General features: G+C 36.2%; 1 gene segment (V, D, J or C); it reads left to right on the top strand.

Moving 5' to 3' along the window:
* Positions 1-2596: 2596 nt before the first annotated feature.
* LOC309654702 (T cell receptor alpha variable 35-like) lies at positions 2597-2971 on the top strand. The segment is given in 1 exon: positions 2597-2971.
* The last annotated feature ends 4474 nt before the right edge of the window (positions 2972-7445 follow it).

Raw genomic sequence — 7445 nt, 5'->3', positions numbered from 1 at the left:
TGCCTTGATTAGCAATTCCAATTAGAAGATCATCTGAACGAATAAATTAGAATACACAGCAATGGTATTTCTGAGGTTGTTGTGGTTTGCAAACTTTAGACATATATGACATATATCTTAGTAACCTGAGTGTTTTTTTAAATTTCCCTACAAATTACTGCTAACAGTCTAAGCTAGTGAGGCTGTATTCTTGGAGGCCTGAGAGATATGGTCCCCTATATATACATATATAAAATTTCCTTGAAGCTTCATGTTCATAAAATTCATGTGTTACATTCTATTCTATAATGTATAGAATATATCATATATTATATATTGTATAATATATTTTATATATCGATATATCTATATCGATATATATCTATATATAATATATATTATAGATGTATTATATTATATCTATAATATATTGTAGAATATATAATATATGATATGTTCTATAATATATCCTTATTTGTTTCAATATACCAAAAAAAAAAAAAAAGCTTTAAATTGATGACCCAGAATTGCATACCATGTTTATCCCAGTGGTTGACGTCACCCTCATACATTGCTAGCTGACTTAGTCTCCCTTCGGGGATAGAAATATATTGACAGAATTCTCAAGGAAATGGGGATGCAGTCAAGGCTGAGGCAGCAGGTCTCAGGGAGGACTGGAACAACTCCTCACTGCTCTTACTGAAGCAACCGTGATGATCACAAGGGGGGCAATAGCCCTAGTGATACACCTCTCATCCAATCACCTCTGAGCCTGCCACATTCCATTAAGATAGTACCAGGTTAATGCAAATTTGTTTTGATCTAAATGAAGATGCTTCTGTTTTTTGTTTATTTTTTTTCTTTTAAAATGCATTTCTCCAATTAAAAAATTCAGTCATCAAAAAAAGAAATGTAAGGTTATCAATATTTTTACTTGGTAGGTGGCAGTGATTCATATTAAGAAGCCTACTATACAGTAGGAATAGAGAACAAACAAGGTAAATACACAACCAGAAGTGAATCTCAGGCAAACCTAGAGCGAAAATTGGCATTGATACTAGAAGGAGAAAAGGACACTTGGAAAATCAGAAATAGATTTCCTTGCACTCCTAAGTCTGAGGAGCACAGTGGGCCATAAAACAGATACTCTGGTCAGTACATGGTGGAAGTTCATTTACCTAAATCAGGACTTCCTCAGGTACTCAGCCCAGATCGTAGGTGGTTGAAATTCCAAGATTCGGGATCAATTTTTTTAAGGCAAAACTTCCCCTCTAAAATTCCATCTTGTGAAGATACAGTTTTGTTATTATTCAGAATTTTATTTTCTTCTTTAAGAAAAGTTGGACTGTTCACACCACTGTGTTAATAAGCAACAGTAACCTTCTTCTTCCTGCATTGTCTCTCCAAGGGTCCTTGTCTCTCTCTCTCTCTCTCTCTTTTTTTTTTTTTTGCCTTTGCCTTTCATGTTAAGTTGATTTTTTTCAAATGTCTATTGATCCCAGATGCTCCTTCATACTTAGTGGGATATAAATCTGTGATTTGAGCAAAAGAAGACAGCACTGGTTCTTCTGTTTTTAAGTATTTGCCTCACTTAACTCTCAACTGAGCCTAGCATCCCAGACTCTTATGACCTTTTATTCAATATCTTCATAAAAATAGACTTTAGGCGTTCAGGGCACCTGGATTTTTAAAAATCATTTCCCTCTGTGGAACCTTAGGGTCCAACTTCCTTCGGTTCGCTAAACCAGTTACCACTTGTCTATTCACTCTCATTTCCCAAAACATCTCACCTGCTGTCATCCCTCACCTGTCCTATAAGTCCTTTGGAGTTTATAACTTTCTAAAAAAAATTTACTCTCATTCCAGCGGGTTCTCAGAAAGGAACAGAGAAAAATATGTCTTTAGTTCACCATGTGTAATTCTAAGTCTAGCTTTCACTGATTTTCCAAAGAGATATTATAAGGTTTCCAGGGGCAGCTTTCCTGTCTGTCTTGTTCATGCCTCTATATCTCCCTGGCAGATAGTGGGTACTCAATAAGTGTTCATCAGATGAATGGGAGAAATAGGAGAATTCTTTTTAAAAACTCTCCAATGAAAGGACAGCAATCTAGTGACTAGCCAAAAGGGGGCAGTGCTTCCATTCATATTAACTTTCAAATTAAGCTCAAAATTCAAAGAAACCTCCAGCTAGAGGTCAGATTGGCTGATACACAGGACAGATATTTTAACGTCACGATGGTATTTACAGTGTTACTCTAAGCCCAAAGGAGCTTCTTGAAGCAAAAACCCTTTTAGGAAGTAACTCTTTGCTGAAAGACGTGATGGGGATGTTCCTTAAAGGTTTATTAATAATCCTGTGGTTGCAGCTGACATGTGAGTATTGAGGGTTTCTGAGCCTTGATCAGGGAATTCTAAAGGGGTAGAAATTCTGTGAGGGAAGGAGGTGAGGCCTAACTGGGTCTATGAAAAGAGGGAAACAGAAGGAGAAACGTGAAGGAGGGAGGGAGAAAAGGGAAAAGCAGGGCAGGGGAGTTATGGAGTAGAGTGTCCATCACAGCTCTGAGAAGGGTGATCTAAAAAGGATTTTGAATACCTTCCTTTGTCTTTCTAAGCAGGCATGAGTGGCCAACAGCTGAATCAGAGTCCTCGGTTTATGTCCATCCAGGAGGGAGAGGATGTCTCCATGAACTGCAATTCTTCAAGCACATTAAACCTCTTGCTATGGTACAAGCAGGATGCTGGGGGAGGCCCCATCCTACTGATAACCTTATATAAGGGTGGTGAATCGACCAGAAATGGGAAACTGACCGCTCAGTTCAGTGGAACAAGAAAGGACAGCTTCCTGAACATTTCAGCCTCTGAGCCTAAAGATGCAGGCACCTACTTCTGTGCTGGCAACACAGTGCTCCCCAAGCACCTGCAGCCTGCACTCAAACTTGCAAGGGGGACCGCAGCCACTGTGCCGCCTCCCCTCCTGTTCCTCTTGCCATGAAGTGTGATTGTGCACACAGCCTCTGTCCCCTGCCCTTCCATTACTGCAAACTCTCATGTGTTCAAGGCTTTAACTCCCAAAGATTGTGCTCTTTGCTTAATGAACACACCTCCTTTCTAATGTATATAATAGATTTACTTACTTATTTTGTCAGGATATAAAGAGAAATGATTGGTACACAATCACAATGAAAGATTTAACATATTTCTCTTAAAAATGGATAGATATCAGTGTAACAAGTTGTAAATAAGCCACAGAGATCTAATGCACAGTATAATGAATATATAAAACAAGAGTGTACTATAATTATGTAATGTGGTAAATATTGCTTCATGGGCAATCATATTACAATACTATATAAATGTATTACAATACTATATAAATGTATCAAATTAAGATACTCTACACCTTAAGCTTACATAATGTTACAGGTCAAATGTATTCAATGTATTTGTGTTTAAACAAATAAGTAACAATCTAAAACAAACAGACAAACAAAAAGGATAGCTATAAATGAAATAGAATTGAGAGCTCAGGAATAAATCCATACATCTATGGCCAATTAATTTTCAACAAGGGTGCCAAGGCCATTCGGTGAGAAAATGGTGCGGGGACAACTAGATAACCATGTGCAAAAGAATACACACATAAGCAAAAATTAACTCAAATGGATCAAAGACTTAAATGTAAGAGCTAAAACTAGAAACTCTTAGAAGAAAATATAGGTGAAATTTGGACTACTCAACAGTTCCTTAGATATGACACCAAAAGCAAAGCAACCAAAGAAAAAATAGACAAATTGGTCTTCATCAAAACTTAAAATTTTTGTGCATGAAAGGTCACAAAGTTTTCCACAAATGAAAGTGAAAAGACAACCCACAAGATGGAACACTGTATTCGCAAATCATGTATCTGATGAGGATATAGTATTGAGAATATATAAAAAATAACTGACAACTCAATAATGAAAAGACAAATACCAATTTAAAAATGGGCAAAGGATTTGAATAGTCATTGCTCCAAAGAAGATCTATAAATGGCCAGTGAGCACAAAAAAGATGCTCAACATCATTATTCATTAGGGAAATGCAAATCAAAATCACAGTGAGATACTACATCACGCTGACTAGAATGGCCATAATTTATTTTAATGGAAAATTATAAATGTTGGTGAGAATGTGGGGAAATCGGAACCCTCATACACCACTGGTAGCAATGTTACATGGTATAGCCACTTTGGAAAACAGTTTGGCAGTTCTTCAATTGGTTAAACATAGTTACCATTTGACCCAGTAATTACACTCCTAGGCGTCTACCTACGGATTGGAAACATGTTTGCAAAAACCTACGTACAGGGCTTCCCTGGTGGTGCAGTGGTTGAGAATCTGCCTGCCATTGCAGAGGACACGGGTTCGAGCCCTGGTCTGGGAAGATCCCACATGCCGCGGAGCAACTAGGCCCGTGAGCCACAATTACTGAGCCTGCGCGTCTGGAGCCTGTGCTCCGCAACAAGAGAGGCCACGATAATGAGAGGCCCACGCACCGCGATGAAGAGTGGCCCCCACTTGCCGCAACTAGAGAAAGCCCTCGCACAGAAACGAAGACCCAACACAGCCATAAGTAAATAAATAAATAAATAAAAATTTAAAAACAACAACAACAAAACTACGTTCAAATGTTCATAGCAGCATGATTCCTAATAGCCAAAAAGGTTGAAACAATCCATGCACTAATGAATAGATATACAAAGTGTGGCTTATCCACATCATCACATTATATTGAATTATATTATATAATTCAATATTAGGATTATATTAGGATTATGTCAAATCCTACACCCAACAATTAGAACAATTAGAAATTAGAAATTCTTTTCAAATACTCTTGAGATATTTAGAAAATTTAATCCTGTACTTGGCTGAAAAGAAAATAAAATGAAAGAACCAAACTCATAAAAAAGCTGATCTCTTGACAGAATCTAACAGAAGCAGAAAAAAACCACCAAAACATAATCAAAACTCCCCATATATTTGGATACTTTAAAACACACTATTAAATAATTAAATAATTAAATAATTCATAGGTTTAAGAAAATATTATGATAGAACCCAAATGTTTAATTTAATGACAATGTAAACACCACCTATCAAACTTGTGGGATGCAGCTAAAACAAATACCTAAAGGGTATTTCTAGCCTTAAATGTATGTATAAGAAAAGAGGAAAGTTTGAATGTCAATGAACTGAGCAACCAACTTAATGTATAAAAAGGGCAACAAATAAATCCCAAAGAAAATAATACAAAATTTAATGAGAAATAGAGAAAAAACAAAAAATTATTTGAAATGACTAATAATGTTGATAAACCTCTGACCAAATTGGTGAAAGAGAAAGAAGATGGTACAAATAAACAACATTAGGAATGGGAAAGAAAAGAGAATATCATTAAATATACAGTAGATTTATAAGAGCACAACAGTAGAAATAATTCATGCCAATAATTTGAAAACTTAGATAAAATAGTTGATTCCTTTTTACCAGGATCGCACCAGCAACTAGTATGTACACCACCCATTATGGACTTTGCCTGACAGTATGGATGGATGAAAAGTTCAGTTTATTTTTGGTTTTATATTCCCACCTACAATAGACATATTTACAGGTAGAGTTCTGCCTGCAACGTTTTTTGCTGGACTTAACAGCAAAGAACAAAAAATGGGAACCAGAAAGCATCATTGCTTGATTCAAACAAAAGTTTTTCTTCCCCGTTTGCAGTATTCTTACTTACTCCCTTGATTTGGGGGTTGTTGCTTATACTAGGTGCTTCATGAAAGTGATACAGTAGTATTTTCTCAAGATGTTACACAATAATTTGAAATCTTAGTATCTTAAGCAGTGTCCCAAAAGAAAGGTGTTAGCCAACCTAAGTTATGCAAAACTAACGTAAGCTTAGCCTAGTTAAGTTATGGTATATTCTTTCAATGAAATATTCTGTAATAATATATATTGTATTTACAAAGAGTTCGCAACGGAAACAACTGTTTATTGAGAGTAAATACTACGTACTTTGCGAATGTTGCATCATTAAATTTTCAAAATAACTCTGATGCATCATTGTTCCTATTTGCAGTTAACAGACCAGGAAATGCAAATTCAGAAAGACTAAGGTATCCCCCCATAAAAATAACTAACAGAATTTGAAATCAAGTCTATTCAACTCCAAAGGCTACGCTTTCTCCATTACATGCCCCATGTTAAATATTATAGGGGAAAAATTTATGCACAGTATGACCACAGTTATGTACCAGAAAAGTACACAGAACGTCAGAATAACATGTGTTTGACATATGAATAAAATAACATGTTCACAATAACAGGCGAATAAAATAACACCAAAATGTTTGCAGCAGTATTAGTTGTCTTTGGGTACTGGGCTTACCACTGTTTGTTATTTTTCTGCTTTATAATATTCTTTATTTTTTAAACTACCTGCAAGTAGCTCAATACTGAACATTACTTCAGAAATAGAAAAATGCTTCATTTTAAAATATCAAAAATTCCGGTAAACTGAAACGGCATTGTATGGTTATTATCTGACACCCACAGTGTTAGCTGGATTACAAGAAGAACTATACATGACCAAATGACACGACATTAAAACAAGATTTTTTTACTGCTAGCTCTTCAAAGCACTGTAAATTAATGCTATCCCTTAAATTGGGAAGGTGTTAAAGTTACAAAATGACCTATTTCTCCTGATAATTGATTTTAAAGACCAACCTGTAAGTGGAATGATTTAATACCCTGTCTCTGTAGAAGAGTGCAGACAGTGAAGACAACTTGGGCTGATGAGTTTGTTAAAAAATGCATTGCAGTTGAGCACAGTTCAGATTGCACTGCCCAGGAAATGAGGAAACTGTCAGAAAACAGCAGATAATCGTTCAAAGGAAGAAATAGGGTAAAAATGTAATAGAATGTTCCCGCCATTCTTCAGCCTGCACACACCTCTGCCCATTTTTCTTTCCTCCTTTTCTATCTACACCAAGAACCAGAATCCAGGAAAAGGAGATGGGAAGAGAACTCAGCTTTCATTTATTTAAGGCTACAAAATCGAAGTGGGAAATACTGTGCAAGTCTCCCCAGTGTTTCTAAGGCAAATATCAAAAAGTGAAGACGAAAGGAGAATGTATTTATTTTTTCATTTGAAGCCCTAGGAAGAAAAGATCTAGGAGGCCGATGACTAATCACTCTGCAGGTGGCCATCTGTAATGCAGGAAGTGTGTTCCTCAAAAGTTGTATGTAACCTAGATTTTTATCTTATCACCCTCCCCCACCCTTAATCCTCAAGATGTGTACAAGGCCAAAAATTCAAAAATAAAAATTGCACTATCGGCTCTTATTATTCACTGTAGAAATCCTCTTACTCTCAGCAATTTACAGTCCACATGCCCTCAAGTTTTCCCATACACAATGTC

The sequence above is a fragment of the Balaenoptera physalus genome, assembly GCF_965194825.1.
Source record: "Balaenoptera physalus genome assembly, chromosome: 2".
Lineage (NCBI taxonomy): Eukaryota > Metazoa > Chordata > Mammalia > Artiodactyla > Balaenopteridae > Balaenoptera > Balaenoptera physalus.
The sequence above is the reverse complement of the archived record's forward strand: the minus strand, read 5'-3'. Positions and strand labels throughout refer to the sequence as shown.